Source organism: Portunus trituberculatus, chromosome 27, assembly GCF_017591435.1.
Source record: "Portunus trituberculatus isolate SZX2019 chromosome 27, ASM1759143v1, whole genome shotgun sequence".
Taxonomy (NCBI): domain Eukaryota; kingdom Metazoa; phylum Arthropoda; class Malacostraca; order Decapoda; family Portunidae; genus Portunus; species Portunus trituberculatus.
Window position 1 is genome coordinate 14,379,931 of NC_059281.1, and position 19,971 is coordinate 14,399,901.

The window sequence follows — 19,971 nt, forward strand, 5'->3', positions numbered from 1 at the left end:
AGTGCCATCTATCTCCCACGCGTATCTATGATATAAACCCTGCCCCCTACACGACTCCCCTCGCGATCCCACTCACCACAACTATTAGCCTATGTATAAAGTGCCCACAGTAAATTTGATTCTACAAACTATTTATTACAACCACTACCTAGTAGTAATTGGATGAACAAAGGTAAACTAATGAGCTAGCCCTGTAATCTCAACAGGATCTCGAGTCTACCCGTCTGTACCGCGGGTAGACAGTTTGACAAGCTACTTGTCACGAATCTTTGGGTAGCAAGAGAAAAAATAAGCCCTGCCCCCGAGCACCAGCGGACACAGGGGGATGCGAGGGCCTCAGGACAGGAAGGGAAGGGCAGGGCAGGCAGGCGATACTAGGGAGTGGGGATCATGGTGGGGGTGAGTGGCGCCAAAAGCCGGCAACCCCGCTACAAACTCCATACCGTGACGACCCCGCTAACATAAACATGTGGTTCCCATCAAGCATTTTACCAGCACCACTTTTTATGCTGCTGAGCACTCAGGGGAACGAAGTTAATTTCCTGTATGGCGTACTGAACAAAGGGAGACCCACACCATTCTACTTAAGCGAAGTTTAAAACGTCATTGGTGACAATCCACCGGGAGCGTGTCTGGCGCTGCAATGTAAGCCGCCAGGCACGCTATGATGGGACGAGGACGGGGACGCGCAGCTCGACGTGGAAGCCGGCCGGCCGGTAGGCTCGGAGACTCGGCACACCAACCTCGTTTGATCGACCTTCCGTGTTGAATAATTTTTTTTAAGTCTATAAAACGGACCCAAACCTTTGTCAACGGTCCTCTGCACGTGAAGGCCTTGAGTGGTCGAAATGTATAACCAACATCTAAGTGACTTATCAAAGACTAGTTTAAGTGGACAGTTATATATATAGCTAGAGTGACAGTAGCTGGCAGTGCACGCGTTGCATCACTGTAGGATGTTTGACACGCCAAGCGTAATCTCGAGCGACAAACATTTGTTCATAATACCTCCCATTTTCTTAGAAGAGCTATTACTTCACATGAACACGAACACGAACACTTGGGAGAATTGAAATTTAGTCAAAAAATAAAATACCAAAATAAATTTCAAACAAATTAAATGCCGCGATCTTCACACGCTCCTCGTTTAGGCCTATCGCATCAATGACTAACCCTGACCCACTTCTAATCTCTCAATGAATCACTCGATAACCGTCTCGAACACCCATAACAACCACACGGGTCACATTCTCACCACAACGATATCGATCTTCACATTCCGATAAACTGGCGTCGAGGGTTGAACTTTAGAGAAACAATTTTGCAAGTTCTACGGCGCTAAAACCCAAATATCAAGCACGACTGGAATCATACAAACATTCTCACATCAACGCAATCACAGACTATTTGACAGGCCAGATCCTCGGGTGTAGTGCTGCAGTAGCCAGCCGAGGCATGGTGACAACGTCTCATGGTCATCATCACTTTACATGAACAATTGCCTCCTGCCGGCATGCGGTCACTACACCAGAGACACAGTCAGGCACTGCCACTAACACTCGGCACCAAACGTTCACCAACACTCAAGATATAGACAAATATTCACAATGCTAGAGAGGCTGAGGTGTATCACGTACCGTCCAATCCCTTCTCAGACTCAGCGGCGAGTGGCGTTTGTGCCGGCTTTTCCCTCTATATAGCCGAGCTGTGGGGGCGTGGCGAGCGCACTCCTGCATCCAATGGCTGCCGCTCGCCATGAACCCTTTACTACTCGGCCTTACCTTATCTTTCCCTTCCCAAAATTACCTTCTACTGCTAGTATCACAGCTCTCTCATTACTTGACTGTTAATCTATTGCAACGTTTAAATCATGGAAAATACGTGTAATTGTGATAGAATTTGTAAATAACATCGCTGTGTGGAGCGGCAGCCACGGTGTGAGTGGCTGTGGGACGATGACATCACATCTTCACAGCCAATAGCGGCCTTCACCCCGGAGCATTTATATATTTAGCGCCCTTTATTTCTGTAGGTTCTGTGAGCCCAAGCAAAGCCGGCGTAATGAAGCTGTCGTCTGTTACCATCAGAAACTACGACATGAGAACAAGGCAGGCACAGTAATTACACCTATCCCTTAAAGATGCTTCTATTAATAAACAATTAAGATAAACGAGAACAAGTTATCAGGGAAAAAATCTCCAGGTTCAAAAGCCCAAACAAAATATTCGAACGTTGCAGAAAGTTGCTCGTCGTTCCAGTTTTGAATATACTAAAAGATTGAGTGCAACTTACTTAATGAAGCAAACAGGATAAGAATAACAAGAATAAATGAACAGAAAAAATAAAAGCTGGATACTTAGCTTTCAAAGGACATAACAGTTCTTTCATTCACTTCACTTAATTTATTAGTTTACTTAGAAAACCTTTTATCTCGAGACCTGACTTGAAGCACTCCTACAAGATGAACGTACTGTACAATCTCTCTCTCTCTCTCTCTCTCTCTCTCTCTCTCTCTCTCTCTCTCTCTCTCTCATGATTCCTCACCATGTTTTGATCAATATGCGTGCTATGTTAACGTACACATATGTTGAGCTGTAAAGGTGTGTGTGTGTGTGTGTGTGTGTGTGTGTGTGTGTGTGTGTGTGTGTTTGTAACGCCTTACCCTTAGTCCCCAATCCCTCTATCACAAATGTAACATCCCGTCTAAATGTGTGTATGTATGTATATATGTATGTATGTACTTACTCGTAATACGTGTTAGAATTCATTATCATCAGTATCTATTACTTAATCCTCAATCCTCATGAAAAAAAGAGCAAATACCTCTATCAATACCTTATCACATTTACTCTTGTTACTGTTCAATTGTTGTGATCTGCTCGGCCCAGGAGATAGATGAAACTTGTAGATAAGCCCTAATGATACCACAGTGCTATTGTATCCTATCTGTTACATGGAAGTTGAAATGAAAACCCTTCCTTTCACATCTCCGCCCATTGTTATGCTACTAAACTTGTTCCCTCTCGCTGATTTTCGAGATAACTGCTTGTCAGGCAGAACGGGAGTTTAGCTATCTCGTGCAAGACCTGTGTTTATTTGTTTAAACGCACTGGCCTGTTACCGTTATTGTTATTATCATTACCATTATTGTTATTATTATTACTGTTATTACTACTACTAGGTACTACTACTATTATTATTATTATTATTATTATTATTATTATTATTATTATTATTATTATTATTATTATTATTATTATTATTAGAAGTAGTAGTAGTAGTAGTAGTAGTAGTAGTAGTAGTAGTAGTAGTAGTAGTAGTAGTAGTAGTAGTAGTGGTACCAATTGTTAATATCAAAATCACTGATATATTTCAATAAAAACACCTAAATTAACGAGTGATATAGAACATAATAGGTAAATCAAAATAACATGGTAACAATAATTTATACCCATACAGAAATGAATTAGCACTCATTAACTTATTTGCATGGTTTACATGACTATTTCACCTAACGTACGCTAATTTATTCTAGGCCAGTGATCAATGGGAGTGTTTCGTGAACCTCAGCGGGTGGCGGCGTCCCCAGTGCCGCCGCCGCCACCATCTCCCGCCAGTACCGCCCCGTCGCCGTGCAAGTAAGTGAAGTTTTAGTGGCAATAATCGTTTCCCTGTTGTTCCCTCAGATCCACGACCTTGTCAGGGACACGGTAGCCTGTTAGTACGTAGGGAATGCCTTTCTAATGAATATCTTGTTACTACGTATTATTGTAGCCTCTTTATCTCTTACATTACTTATACTGTTTCTTACTCGGTTTTTTGTTCTTATCTCCGTGTTCGTTATTTTTTGCCACTATCAGTGTCATTATTTTATTTGCACACAGCGACGGTCATTTTATACTACATTATTACTGTACTATTATATTATGTTCATATGCTTCCTCAAATCCAGTCTTTTCTCTCTCTCTCTCTCTCTAGATAGATAGATAGATAGATAGATAGATAGATAGAAATGTCAGTTACTCGAGTTTTTCAACATTTTTTTTTTTTTTATTGATAATGTACGTTGTAGATAATGCGTCAGATCATTAAAACCTTAACGACCTTCCTAAATGACTTTTTAAGGTGGCAACAGAATATTCCGTCGCAAAATTTTAACTAATGAATAAGAGAGAGTGGGAAAAAGTTCGAATTTCAAGCTTAAGCTGTTTTCATTCCTCTCTTATGTCTGCCAACTGGCTCCGCCTCCCCTGCAGCTGTCCTTTTTTATGAACACTATTTCTGGTGGTGGTCGTTGACACTACTGGCAAATAATCATCACCGTGGTGAGGGAGGGAGGGGGGGAGGATAGGGTGGGTGGCGACACGGCAGCCTTGAGGCACCGTGCTCCTGGTAACCTCCTCGCGGTGCCATCATACACGTACACTGCCTCTGAGATGTCTGGCTATCTTACCTCGGCATCAAGGTAGTGAATGGCTCCCACATGTGCTTCACTATCTATACTTTTTTCTTTTTTTACTAAAGGCGGAAAACTCGACTCGCTAGTGGCTGTCATGTCTGCTAAGATTTAATGAACAATACTGTGCTTTACTACTCTACTGTTGAAATAAATGGAAATAAATAGACAAATGAATATGAAAGCAAGGGGATTTAGGTGTTAAATAATGTATAGTTAGTCAGATACCTACACAGATACGCAGATATAAGTAGGTAGTGTTTCATATTGAATGCCATACTCTCCACTAACTCCTTTTTCTATCACTAAGGAAGTTTTTCAAGGAAGCTTTTCACCTGACACGCTTGACTGAAACCTAGCATACTTTTAAGCGCTTTTCCTCTCTTGCTTTCGCTTTCCTTGTACCAGGCGGCTGTGTTTCTTTTAGACCTCGGCCTACCATTGCTCTGTTGCCACGGCCTCACAGGAAGATGCTGTTCCCCTGCCGTGCCTCACCACCCGTCTAGCTCAAGGTCACAGTATCAGCTGACATTGGCCGTGTCCCGAAGTGTCAGCCAAGTCTAAGTTTCCCTGCAACTGACGTCAATAGTTAGTGCCTCCCTCTCTTTCACTTCCCCGCTCCCTACCTTCCCACCATCCCTCTATGTCCCTTCCTTTCCCTTTACCTGCCTCTCAATCTCCTTTTATCTTTCTCTTTCTTTGTCTGCTCGCTTTCTTGCTCTCCTATAACTTTTTTCCTTGCTCCTGTTTGTTTTCCAGTGTTTTTCTTCCTCCCTCTCTCTCTTTACTTTCTCTCCCTTCCCTCTCTACTAATTGCTTGTTCTTCCTCCTTTCCTTACATTTCCTTCCCTTCTAAACAACCTTTTTATCTGCCTTATCTTTGCCATCTTTCTTCCTATTCCCTCTTCTAACCTTACCACCTCTTTATCTGCTTTCTCTCTCTCTAGTTACCTTTCTTTATCAGTCTTCCTGCTCCCTCCGTACCCTTTCTCTACCCTATACCTGCCTCCATTTTCCTCTATCATTATCTCTTCCCCCTCTATCTCCTCCTCCCCGTCAGTCACCAGCGCCACCCTGCCTCCATGTGTCTGTCACTCCCACTCTTCTCGCCTCCACGTCGCCGCTTCTTCAGGAGGTTACAAAATAAGATTATACATTGTCGTCAGAGAAGAGAGAGAGAGAGAGAGAGAGAGAGAGAGAGAGAGAGAGAGAGAGAGAGAGAGAGAGAGGATGATAGTTGTAGATAAGACGACCCGAGGAGAAACGTAGCGACCGTAGCAAACAGGAAAGAAAATAAAAATAGAAAGAAAGAAAAAGGAAAAGATAAGAACCGTTGATAAGTGCATCACACAAAGAAAACCGTGTGTATGAGAGAGAGAGAGAGAGAGAGAGAGAGAGAGAGAGAGAGAGAGAGAGAGAGAGAGAGAGAGAGAGAGAGAAAACCAAGAAAACTGGCACAGGATTATGTATAAAAAGGATTCTCGAAGCCTTATCCAGAAACACACACACACACACACACACACACACACACACACACACACACACACACACACACACACACACACACACACACACCGGACGTAACAAAAAAAAAAAGTGTTAATCTCGAAAGAAAAACGTGTCTGAGGTTATTTGGTCATCAACTACAAAGAATTCGGTTGTTAGGCTGGATTGAGGTTTGTTTTGGTTGGGTTGTGTTAAATATATTCTGAATTTTTGCTTCCTTTACTTTTCCATATGAGTGTTGCCTTAGGTGAAGGGATCTATAGAAGTCTTGCGTCAGGCCGCTTTATATCCCCTGCCGGCTGAGGGACCGTATTAGGAATGAGTCGTGACACTTCTTATTATAATTACCAGATGACAGCATTACAACGGCCCTGGTTTTCCCGAGGAGCGCAGTGTCGGAGCTATACCGTGGCTAGCGTAAACAGGCCGCTACTGGTTAGGACAGGTGAACAGGTGAACAGGCGCTGGCGTTCAATAACGTTCCAGTTAATTCCAGTCTCTTCGCCCCCACTTCCCCCACCACCACCCCACCTTCATGTCACTTTACGTGTAATGCTTTTTGCCTCCTGGCCTCATTCCGTCACATCACGTTTCGGTGACTCATTCTGCTTCACAACTCAGCCTAAACAAAGCCTCCCCGCCCCACAACGTAGCCTCACCACCCCACAACCCAACCTCATAAAGCATTCCCGCCCCACAACTCAGCATTCCCACCCCACAATCCGGCCTCCCCGCCCCACGAACTAGCTTCAATCCAGCCTCACCCGCCCCACAAACAAGCCTCACCACTCTACAACCAAGCCTTCCTACCCCACAACCCAGCCTCCCCACCTTACAACCCAGCTTCCCTATCCCACAATCCAGCCTCCCCACCCCAAAACTTCACCACTCCCCGCCCCACAATCCAGCCTCCCCACTCCACAACCTAACCTCCCCATCCTACAACCCAGCTTCAATCCAGCCTATCCACTCGACAACCACTCCCCGCCCCACAATCCAGCCTCCACGCCCCACAACCCAACCTCCCCATCCTACAACTCAGCTTCGATCCAGCCTCTACGCCCAACAACCCAACCTCAGTGCCCTACAACTCAGCTTCAACTCAGTCTCCACACCCCACAACCCTCGCACCTTTAATAAGTAATCACGATGGTTTACCGCGCCATGTGTTTGAAGAGCGCAGTATCTTGGCGGCATCGTAGCAGCCCGCCGTGCCACGATATCAAGGAGGTAACAGGCATGCAGACTAACAAGCGTAACCGACAAGTCATGATAAGCCAACTATCCAAAGACTTGTGTATCTGAGTTTTTAGAGGGTTAGGAGAATCACGTTTGGTTTATTTTGTTTCGCCTTTCTTGTGACTAAATTTAATGACTAGTTAAAGAAAAATAGTTTAAAAATAGAATGTACTTTAGTTTACTGATGTATTCCATTATTTACTTATTTACTTATTATCTCTAATATAAAGGTAAAAAGTGGTGGAGTTTTAAGGTAACGGGTTGTGGAAGATACATTTTTTTTTTCCCAGGAAATTGAAGGTGGTTAGAACAGCAGCCAGGAAGGAGACGGGGCAGGCATGCGTGACGTGACGTGGCGGCGTGGTGCGTGGAGAGCGAGAGAGAGAGAGAGACTCGTTATTAGCACAATTATCTCATTCATTCAAACCTCGTGATGGGAAATAACAATGACTTACTCTTAATTCCTTCCTCCCTCTTCCTGTCTATTCTTCCATCTTCCTCTGCTCTCTCCTCGTCTGCTTTCCCTTCTCGTCCTGCCTCCAACTTTCTCACTCCTGCCCTTCATTCTTGCCATTTACCTCTCTCTCTCTCTCTCTCTCTCTCTCTCTCTCTCTCTCTCTCTCTCTCTCTCTCTCTCTCTCTCTCTCTCTCTGTCCAGCCTCCTTACTCCTTCCTCCCTCTTCCTGTCTATTCTTCCACCTTCCTTCCATTCTTACCCTTCATCCACTTCCCTCCCCCACCCCACTCCTCTCTCTCTCTCTCTCTCTCTCTCTCTCTCTCTCTCTCTCTCTCTCTCTCTCTCTCTCTCTCTCTCTCTCTCTCTCTCGTCACTTAACTCCTTCCTCTCTTTCTCTAGACTAGTCAAACAATAATACCGTTACATGTGAATCATCGCCTTTAACTCTGGGAATAGGCGAGCAAAAGGTCAGTTAAGAAGTCAAGACTATTTCGGTATTTCCCAAAGCTATGTATAATGCAAAGGAGAAGTAAGTATTGCCTCCATATTATTGGTTAACTCGTTATTGCCCTTATCTACGCTCCTAAGGAAATGATAATGTTAAATGATAATATGTAGGATTCAGTATCACCCTTCCACTATTTTCTCTTCAAGGCGATAAGAAAAAGAAGAAAATTACTGTGACAGCTATCACGTCATTTCACTTCCTTCTCTTCCTACTAAAAAGACGCAGATTAAGACTCCATTTCAGGATTCCCCCTTACTATTCACACGACAGAACGCCAATGCCACAAAAGCACTCTAACCAAACCTTACCCCGCGAAATTCCCTCCTTTCATTGCTTCCTACTCTGTCTCTGCCCTGCCTCTCCTTCCGCCGTCAAAGTAGCACCGCGGCATCTGTGTATAGTATGTCTCTTACGCCCCTCCACGCACCAACAGCTTAAAGAGATGTCAGTAAACACGTCTCCTCCTACCCAAGAGAGAGCACGTGCTATAGAACATCTGAGAACGAAGTAGAAATACGCACTTCACCACAATCAGGGAGAGGAGAGGAGGAAGTGTGTGTGTGAGTGTGTGTCGGAGTCATGGTGTGAATTAGGTATGTAAGTACGTATCTCGGTGGTGTTTAGGCAAGGTGGCTGCTGTTGTGTAGGCCTGTGCGATGAGGCCTAACGGGGAACTACGTGACGATCTTCATGTACACACAGAGAGAGAGAGAGAGAGAGAGAGAGAGAGAGAGCAGAGGAGGGGCGAGGTTGACGTTAAGCTGTCACTATATTTTCCTTAACGGTGTCGCGGCACGGTAGCAAGCGGCAGTAAGAGCAATAGCAGCAGGAGAAACAATGCCAGTAATACAACTAAATAAAAAAAAAACCTTAATCTCCGGTAAAGTTCACAGCATCACCACCTCCATCACCATTACCACTACCACCACCACTACCTCCTCCTCCTCTGAATCCTCACAGCAGCAAAAGTACCAAGAGAAATCCTTACGCAATCTCATAGTGCCGTTGACGTCTGCAACTCTTCTTCCTCCTCCTCCCTCTGTTCTTCCTCCAAGTTTTTAGTCGTAAAAGAAATTTTAGGCTATGCTCAATAACAATAACAACAACAATGATGATAATAATAATGATAATAATAATCATTATTATTATAATAATAATCGCGCTCCACACCCACCAAAACTATTTCCTTTCCTACATCCTTCATTTTTTCCTTCTCTTCTTCTTCCTCCTCCTCCTTCAGTATGTCCCCCCAGGCATGCTAATCACTACCTTCACTCCTTCCCTGCCTCGCACACCGACATACATAACACACACCAGCAGAACGATCAGGAGGACGAAGCATGAACGGCAAGACCCTAAGCAGAAAGGTACAAGGCACGCCTGGTTGAATCCCTCCGCGCACAAACTAGTTCCAAGGATGCAATAGAAAGGACACTCTACCCAATATTGCCCTGCGTAGAAGGTCACTACAACACGTGGCTTGCCTCTTCTCCCCTTCCCCTCCCCGTACTCCTTCGCTTCAAGGCCGTACACAGTGAACCGTGAGATGCCTAACCTTGACCCTCCCTCTCCGTCCGTGCCCGCAGCGCTTAGTCCAGACGCCCAGCACAGCCAGTCTTCTAAACAGGCTGGGCGTTCCTCAAGGTCGGTGTCGCTTCTGTTTTTAACTTCTGATGTTTCTTCTTAATGGAGATGACAATAATGATAAACACGAATAATAATACATACATGAAGAATAAAAACAAGTAGAGGTATAGAAGAAACATAACGTAGACTGGTTTAGATAAATGATTATTTCTTTTAACTGACTGTAAGGCGCTGCAACTAAAGAACTCATAAGAGAGAATCAACAGAAGGGAAAAAGGAGACCATGTACCGACCAGCAACACCGCTCACAGCAACAGAGATCATGAAAAGAACGAACCTTGGCTGTAGTGTAGGGAATTTTTATGGAGAGAGAGAGAGAGAGAGAGAGAGAGAGAGAGAGAGAGAGAGAGAGAGACGCGGGTAGGAGTCACAAGAAGGAAAAAAAAAAAAGGGAGATTAGGGAAAAAAAAGAAAGAATAAGGATTACTATTCTTTTGTTATTAATAAAAAAAGCGAAGGAGGAGAATATAAGATGTGCAAAGATTTATGTAAAAGGAGAAGGATGAAGCGAAAACAATGTAATAAAGAAAAGAACAAGATTTACAAACACGTTGATTACCAGTGACTCACTACTCGAAAAAAATATAAGTAGTGTAAAATTGACGTTCCCGCTCACCTCTATTTATGTTTAGGGCTTATAAAACAACTTGAGATTATGTAAAATATATCTTCCGTAATTCATTGTGATGGTTACTACATGAGCTGCAGGGCTAGTAGTAGTAGTAGTAGTAGTAGTAGTAGTATAAGGTTAGGTTAGGATAAGGTTAAGTTAAATTTCTGTTAAGTTGGGTTAGGTTATGTGTTGTTTTGTACGTTGTTTGTTGTTGTCGTCTACCCACAAGGCCTGAAGGCAAGAGGTCGACGCCATGGCCTCGAAATCAAGACCTCTGGCTGCTGTGGGAGGGCGGGAGGGAGGCAGGGCGGGAGGGTGGGAGAAAGAAAGCGACCGCCACCGCCATCACCACCACTACCACCTCCAACCACCACCCGCGCATCGCACCCCACCGCAGCCACCCCGCCGAGCTAAACCGGTCCGCGGGTTGCCTGGGCAGGGGGAGGAGGAAGAAGAGGAGGAGGGGTGGGCTTCGGGGAAAAGCTCCTGAACAGAAGAGGGAAACAAAAGAGGAGGAGGAGGAGGAGGAGGAGATGCAGTTGTCGAGAGAATTTTTGCAGAGCCCTTGGAGGAGGAGGAGGAGGAGGAGGAAGAGATGGTAGTGAGGGTGGTGGTGATAAAGGTGTCGAAAAAAATATTGTAAAAAAGTGGATGAGGAATAGGAGGAGGAGGAGGAGGAGAGGATATAGGAAAGGGACAGTATACCTCCGGAGGGGAAACAGAGCGGGGGAGGGAGAGACAGAGAAAGAGTAGGTGGGCAGTTTTATGCCTCGTGTGTGTGTGTGTGTGTGTGTGTGTGTGTGTGTGTGTGTGTGTGTCCGCAGGCTGGGGGCTAAGTGAGTCCTGCGCCTGCCAACAACACACCCCTCCTGCCTGACCAAATACCGTAGGGCGCTCCTTCCCCAGCTCGCTCCTCCCGTCACCCCGTCCCCCCCTATTGGGTTACCGCCTCGCCCCGCCCGCAACGCTACGACTCGTCTCGTCTCGTCTCGTCTCATTCACCCACCACAACACAAGAATAAGAAATCAAGTTAGTTCGCGCACTGACTACTTATTACTTCATATCAAGGAAACTAAACTAATATTTCCTATCAAAATAAACTAAAGCCACTCTGACTCTCGTATCAAACAAGCTACAATTCTCCTGTTATCTTGATGCTGTCCCTCTTGCTTCCAATTATCTTTTCTTTACCTTTTCTTCCGTGAATTAACTCCTCTGATTACGAAGCGATGTCTGTGAGGAGAGTAGCGGCAAGATGGTCGTCCTTAAGGAAAGCAATGCCAGCAACTCAAGGGAAATCAGAGAGTGAGGTAAATGATATCGCTAAAACACATTCATTATTTCACTGTCTCTTGATTTGTTTACTCTCTCTCTCTCTCTCTCTCTCTCTCTCTCTCTCTCTCTCTCTCTCTCTCTCTCTCTCTCTCTCTAAATCTTTTCACTTCCTTTCCTGTTTCTCGTCAAATTTCGCATAAACGATAGTAAGAATGACAAATTGATGATGGTGAAGGAGATGAAAGATGAATAAGAATAAGAAAAGTAATGATAAGAAGAGCAGAGCAGAGGAGAAAAGGTAGATAAAGAGGAAGAAGTAGAACAAATAAAGTGCGAAACGATGCAGGAACAAGAATGCAAAGGAGATAATGAAAAAAAATGAAGAAAAATGATGAAGAAGAAACAAAGCAAGAGGGAAGAAAGAAAAAAATCAGAGAAGAAAAAGAAGAAAAAGAAATGAAGCAAAAGAAAAAGTAAGATGAAGAATAAACGAAGCAAGAGGGAAGAAAGACAAAAAGAATCAAAACAACAAGACGACGAACAACAAGAAGCAACAAGCAGCAGCAATAACAAGCCACAGCAATACATAACTTTCCCTGAGGCTCTCCTACCAGCCATTACTCGTCCACAAGGCACCTGACAGGGACGACAAGGACACGCACGCTCATTAGTACTGTATCCGCCTCCTCACTCCTGCTGGTGATGTGTGAGGGATGCGAGAGAGAGAGAGAGAGAGAGAGAGAGAGATAAGATAAGACGAAGATATTAAGACTGGGAGAAGGATTAGGATGAGAAAGATTGGATACTGGGAAGGATTGGGGAAAGAAGACAGGTGGAAAGATGAAGGAAAGGATTAAAGAGGGAAGAGAATTATGGAGAAAAATTGGGATGAAAGATTATGAAAAGGATTGGGAAGAGAGAGAGAGAGAGAGAGAGAGAGAGAGAGAGAGAGAGAGAGAGAGAGAGAGAGAGAGAGAGAGTAGTTTTTGATTTTCAAGGTTAGAGCATATAAGGTTTAGTTTACATGGCAGTGGAGCAAATTTAGAAAGAGTTGTCTACCGTTACACTGCGTTACAAGGTCAGCTGCTTTGGTGGTTTGGTTGGCTAGTTCGATGGTTTGTTTGTTGGGTTAGGTTTGTTAGACGAAGATATTAGATTAAGATTGGGAGAAGGATTAGGATGAGAAAGATGGGATACTGGGAAGGATTGGGAAGGAAAAATAGTTGGGAAGATGAAGGAAAGTTGTTAGCTAATTTGGTAGCTGATTAGCTAACTATCTATTTTTATCAACTTTCATTTCCATCCAAGTAGCGAATGAAATCCACAGCTAGTTCGTTGTTGGGTAATTTGGTAGTTGATTAGCTAACTATTTATTTTTGGGCCAACTTTCATTTCCATCCAAGTAGCGAAATGAAATCCACACGTATTCCTCCTATTAACTCCCCAAGGATCACTGATTGGACCTTCAGGATGCTGTGATAAAACACGTTAAGCAAACAAATTATAACATTACTTAAGTCTTCATAGCTTCATTCCCTCCCTAAAAACGCTAAAATAACTTTCCTTTACCTAATCGTATGTTTTTTCTTTTTTCTAATAAGAGATACAAGTCTTGTAAACTAACTATTACATCTTCTTGGCAGCTAATTTCAACCATGACGCTTTCTTCATTTTTCTTCCCTTTCTTTCTATTTGTTGATATGTGTCAGTGAAATCCTAACGTTCCATTCCACATTACCCTGCGGCAGTGGATGTGTCAGCTCCTTGGTATCCGCCCAGGTGGTGCACTCAGGCCACTCTCCTAACACATGGCTGTACTGGCGGGTCAACTGCAGGACGACTGGTACAACTGGTCAGGAGTGTGGCGGTGGTAATACAAATGTACGTGACACTTCTAGGTTACTTCATCCATGTTCCAAAAAGGGCATCTTAACCCCTTCAGTACCATGCGTTTCCATATTCATTCTGATTACTATTTTGTGATTCTATACAGTTCCAGAATCTTATGTAGGGGATTAAAATAGTGAAGACTGCTGCCATTAATCCTCTGACCTCCATCCTAATGTCAATAAAATGGTTTAATCGTACACAAATCTCAAGGTAAAAATGTGTCCCAGTATTGAAGGGGTTAATGATTCGGTGTTTATCAGTAAATTCATCCATATAGTTTCAAAATGGACATAGGTCTTAATCTCTTCAGTACCAGGACGCGTGTTCATATTCATTCTGGTTACTATTTGGCGATTTCATACAGCTTCAGAAACATATGTTGGAATTAGAATAGTAAAGACTCTGGCCATTAATCTTTTGACTTCCATAGACTCTTCCTAATGCAAATAAAATTGTCTAATCACACCCAAAATTAAGCTGAAATGCGTGTCAGTACTGAAGGTCTTAATAATCATATCCCTCTGCCTAGGAGACTCATATCTGGGAGAAAAATATTAGGATAATTTTTACTTTTTTTTATGATAGTAGTGAAATTGTTTTAATACTCAGAATGAAGCAGGAAGCCTTTATTTCTCAAAATTTTCGACTAAACGTTTTCTTCTGAACGTTCTGTCTACACGATAAGTAAGTAAGTTTGTTTTTCTTCTGCTTCATCCTGTGTGTTATCACCGCCACAATCTCACTGTAATTCTCTCCTATAGTATTTCCCTCCAAAATTTACTTACGATATTAATGCATTTTAATTAAATGGTTAGTTTATGAATGTATTAGTTTGTCTGATAGTTAATTAGTTGGTGAACCGAATAGCTAGCGAGTTGAATTGCTTATTTAAGAATTGCGAAGACAGGACAAGGAAAAAAGGTCACACATGAATTAACCTCGATGTCTTAACTAACACCAGACCACAAAGAGAGAGTTCTGTCCTGCTCCTGCACACAATCTTACATCAGGGCACCGCGCTCCAAGCTGTCACGGCGAGCGATTTAACTCCCCCAAGCAAGGCCGGCCAAAGCCTTACATAATGTGAACCCTATGAGTAACTTTGCTTGCCGCGCGTGGGAGAGTCAGCCCCGTCACTTGACACCCCCAAGCACCGGTGCTCCCTTACTTGCAGTGGGGTGGAAGGTGCCAATTGTTGCGGGGAAGGCTTTGCATATTCGCTGAACTCGCATCACTGACTTCCTGCCTCTCTCTCTGCCTCCATGAAAATTAATTTTGCTTTTCATATTTATTTCCTCTTTCCTATCTCTTTCTTTCTCGTATTTCCTTATTATTTACAAGGCTCAAATTTGTTTCCTCCTCCTTCCTCCTCTGTATCTTTTTCTCTCTCATATTTCTTTACTATTTACAAGTTTCAGATTTATTTTCTCCTTCCTATCTTCTTTCTCGTATTTCTTCATCTACAAGCTCAAAGTTTTGTCATATATATTTATTTCCTTCCCCTCCTCTCTTTCCTCCCTGTCTTTATTCATTAGTACTCTCCCGAAGACTTGCCTAAATTAATTTCCTTCTTCCCTTGCTGTTTATATTCATTTCCTACTTCACTTCCTTCTTTTATATCCAATAACAACGCACTAAAGATTTTGTTATTTATATTTCCTTCCTCCTTTCCTTTTTCCTTCCTTGTTTTTTTTCTTATTCACACACACACACACACACACACACACACACACACACACACACACACACTCAGTGGTTAGAGCGCTGGCACACACCAGAGGACATTCCCGACCGGGTGGAGATATTTGGGTGTGTCTCCTTTGACGTGTAGCCCCTGTTCACCTAGCAGTGAGTAGGTACGGGATGTAAATCGAGGAGTTGTGACCTTGTTGTCCCGGTGTGTGGTGTGTGCCTGGTCTCAGGCCTATCCGAAGATCGGAAATAATGAGCTCTGAGTTCGTTCCGTAGGGTAACGTCTGGCTGTCTTGTCAGAGACTGCAGCAGATCAAACAGTGAATTACACACACACACTCAAGACTTATTAATGACTAGCTGTATAAATTCTCTTCCATTCTTCTATCTCTCTTTTCTCTTTCGCGTTCCTAACTCCTTATACACTGCCCTTCTTTTCCTAATCACTTATTCATTCACTTGTTTATCTATGCATCCATTTAATTTAGTCATTTCTGAATGGGATTAGATGAGGTAAGAGTGTAAAGTGTGTGTGTGTGTGTGTGTGTGTGTGTGTGTGTGTGTGTGTGTGTGTGTGTGTGTGTGAAGGGTTAATGTTTATTCTGACATGTGTTTCTAATTTCTCTTGTATATATTTCCCTATTATTGTTCATTCTTTGTCCTGTCTTCTTCCACTACGAGGCGGGATATTGTTTGCCTTGCCTTGTTTCATTGTTTTATGTAGATGTCTTCTTCTTCCTCCTCCTCCTCCTCCTCCTCCTCCTCCTCCTCCTCCTCCTCCTCCTCCTCCTCCTCCTTTTATTTCAGGCCCCTTTTGTTTTGTGTAAATTGTTTTGTGAGGATCTATCGGCCTATCTGTCTATCTGTTTGTCTACCTGTCTGTCTGTCTGTCTGTCTGTCTGTCTGTCTGTCTGTCTGTGTCTGTCTGTGCATTTCTTTCTTTCGTTTGCTTTCCTATTTTTGTGTCAGTTTCTTTTTTCTGTCTTTAGTTGATTCTCTCTCTCTCTCTCTCTCTCTCTCTCTCTCTCTCTCTCTCTCTCTCTCTCTCTCTCTCTCTCTCTCTCTCTCTCTCTCTCTCTCTCTCTCTCTCTCTCTGGTTACTAGTACAATAATAAAAGCAAGTACAGCGAACTCATTCTTCCTCCTCCTCCTCCTCCTCCTCCTCCTCCTCCTCCTCCGTCCAGGTGCCAACAGCAGGTGTTTTCTTACAAGTGCCAAAATCTGCTATGCCACTGAGCACGACCGTAGACGGGGAGGAGGAGGAGGAGGAGGAGGAGGAGGAGGAGGAGGAGGAGGAGGAGGAGGAGGAGGAGGAGGAGGAGGAGAAGAGGAGGAGGAGGAGGAGGAGGAGGAGACAACAACAAAAACTTTTATAGCAATAGTATAGCGGAAGAAGAAAAATGAAAGAGAAAAGAAAACTGAAAAAAAGAAAATTGTAACTTTAAAGAAAATAATAATAAGATAAAAAAGGAAAAAGGGAAAGAAGAAAAGGAATACCAACGACAACAACAACAACAACAACAACAACAACAACAACAACAACAACAACAACAAAGGAAATGCAAAGAAGGGGAAGGAAGATGTTCATTGTAGTATTTTTCTTTTTTTTTCTTTCTTCTTAAACATGAGGCGTGTGTGTGTGTGTGTGTGTGTGTGTGTGTGTGTGTGTGTGTGTGTGTGTGTGTGTGTGTGTGTGTGTGTGGTCTTCTTGTTCTTCCTCCTCCTCTTCCATCTCTACTTTCATTTCCTCCACCTTCTCTCCTCCTCCTCCTCCTCCTCCTCCTCCTCCTCCTCATTTATTCATGTTTGCTAAGCCACTAACTCCTCGAAGTGTCTATTTTATCAATCCTTTCAAATCAGCTTAATATCTTATGAATCATCAATTTATCCATAAACTCATTCCTTCTCTCTCTCTCTCTCTCTCTCTCTCTCTCTCTCTCTCTCTCTCTCTCTCTCTCTCTCTCTCTCTCTCTCTCTCTCTCTCTCTCTCTCTCTCTCTCTCTCTCTTCACATCATCATCCAATACCTCTTCACCTCTTCTCCTCCTCCTCCCCATCCTCCTCCTCTTCCTCTTCCTCTTCCTCTTGCCCCTCACACACAAGAAGTCATTCAGTACGGTATCATATTTAATTACTCTGATCCGGAACCCACACTGAAGTCTATCCACACTGAAGTCTATCATTTAATAAGGATTGGAGTGTAGGTAACGAAAAACAGGCTTGGCCACTTCCCTGTCTCTCTCGCCGGATGATTCCCACACTCCCGTCACCGCCACCACAAGCGAGACACCTCAGGAATGTACAGTGCCATCTAACGGAGGGTAAATGCTTATATCTGACAATCTTCGCTCAGAGATAGAGGTTAGTCTGTGTTATTAGTAAAAAGGTACATGGAAGGTACGGTTAACATGTTTTGATAGCGAAAAAGACGTAAAAAATGTTAACTGATGTAAAAAAAAGGCAGAAATATGAGAGAGAGAGAGAGAGAGAGAGAGAGAGAGAGAGAGAGAGAGAGAGAGAGAGAGAGTCTTTATATACCACACAAGTCAACAGGGAACTTTAAAAGAGGCTTAAAATTTATGAACTGAGATTATAGGTGGAAAATGAATAAGCCTATTTAACACAGGACGACCATTTGTAGGCTTAACACTTTCCTACACCTTCCCTGCCTTTCTTAAACTCCTTCAGTACTGGGACGCTTTTTTACCTTGAGTTTTGGGTACGATTAGACGATTTTTTTTTTTTTTTTGACATTAGGAAAGTTCCATAGAGGTCAGAAGATTAATGGCCAGAATCTTCACTATTCTAATCCCCACATAAGTTTCTGAAGCTGTATAAAATCACCAAATAGTAAGCAGAATGAATATGAAAACGCGTTATGGCACTGAAGAGGTTAAATATCCCAGTGTACTTAGCTTTACAATTCACCTTTTTACTCCTCCCCATGGTTCCTCTGCTCCCCTCTAGAGTGAGCCATTAATGTGATTAGTCCGTGATGGATAAACAATAAGCGGCACCATCAGCTATCAATACCAAGCAATGGCCAGCAGGAAGGGTAAAGGGACGTGTTGGACAAGATTCTGCCTCATTCCTTGGCTTGCATACAGGACGACTGGTTTGTTTTACTAGTGACGGATCGGGTTAACGTTGAAATCATTGCCTCTTGTCTCTCAGTTTGCAGAGTATGGTATTAAGTGTGAGTTTTTGTATAATGGGTGTTTTTAAAGACATACGTGGAGGAGGAGGAGGAGGAGGAGGAGGAGGAGGAGATGGAGGTGGCAAAGTTTAAAACATCAAAGAACAAAAATAACACGAACCAGAACAAAAACAAGAACGAAAACGAAGCGAGACCAGGACGACGAGGAGGAAAAGAAGAACAACAACAACAACAAAAGTTAAAAACAACAAAAAAACAACAACAAAAACAGAAGGAGAACCAGGCAGCAAATGAATTAACACACCAGATGTGGCTGAAGAAAACGTGATGTCAGAACTAAAGATCATTTCCACGTGGTGCCCTTTGAAGAGAGAGAGAGAGAGAGAGAGAGAGAGAGAGAGAGAGAGAGAGAGAGAGAGAGAGAGAGAGAGAAGTTTTATTGGTCTTGTGTTTTTGTTTTTCGTCATTCATTTTCACAAGTACACTGAAGAGGAGAAGAAGAAGAAGAAAAGAAGATTATCACATTTTTCCTCCTCCTCCTCCTCCTCCTCCTCCTCCTCCTCCTCCTCCTCCTCCTCCTCCTCCTCCTCCTCACCATCATCATCCACACACTAACTCTTCTCACACTCCTAATACTCTTCCCTGCACCAATACTTTATCATTTCCCTCATCCTCGTCAGTAACTCACCACATTTCTCTTACACGTCATTCCTTCACATAATTTTCTTACACAACCTCGCCAGGCACCCTTCACCACCCACCCTCCCTTCCGTACCCACTCTCAAACATCAATTTCAACACTCTCGTCACTTTTCACCAGTTCTCACTAGTTCTCATCGTTCCCTCTGCTTCGCCTCTTTCAGGAATGTTGATGGGTTGGCTAATGCACTTCTTATGGACTGAGTGAGGGAGGAGGCGAGAGGTGGCGAGTAGAGTCACACACAGGGTGGCCAACAGACACAAACACTAGCACAGATTGACGGCCGGACAGACAGATGGGCGGAAGGAAAGAACACTCTGATGGGGGACGGATGGACAAAGGGCGCGAGGAGGGGACGGGAAGAGAAGGCTGAGGGAGACAGTTGGGGGTGTGAGGGTGTGAGGGTGGGAGTGTGTGACGGAGGGGGAGAAAGGAAGGGAAGAAGGCATAAACAGCTGGGCAGGAAGGAAGGCAAGCACAAAGACAATGCACACAGAGAGAGAGAGAGAGAGAGAGAGAGAGAGAGAGAGAGAGAGAGAGAGAGCAGAGAACAGAGACAGAGATAGACAGGAAGAGATAAAGAAAGACACTGATAAAGAAACAGACAAACGAAAATGGAGACAGACAGAAAAACACACAAACACACAGAAGAAAGAAGAAAACAAACACACACAGACACACACACACACACACACACACACACACACACACACACACACACACACACACACACACACACACACACACACACACACAGACAAAACACTAATTAAACCAGTAGTACCCGGCGCCACCTTATGACCTCAGTCTCTGTGACCTCTCCCCACGACG

General features: G+C 43.6%; 1 protein-coding gene across 3 annotated transcripts in view; it reads right to left on the reverse strand.

The window, feature by feature from the left end:
• The window catches only part of LOC123509519 (arginine kinase), a 55,416-nt gene that overhangs the window by 2,970 nt on the left and 32,475 nt on the right, over positions 1-19,971 (reverse strand). The window contains exon 1 of one of the 3 annotated variants that reach the window (XM_045263868.1): positions 1,638-1,793. The exons of the other annotated variants lie outside the window; for them this stretch is intronic. The gene's annotated coding sequence lies outside the window, so the exon portion shown is untranslated. Of the gene's footprint in view, positions 1-1,637; positions 1,794-19,971 lie in introns of those variants that run through there. 3 annotated transcript variants of the gene reach the window in all.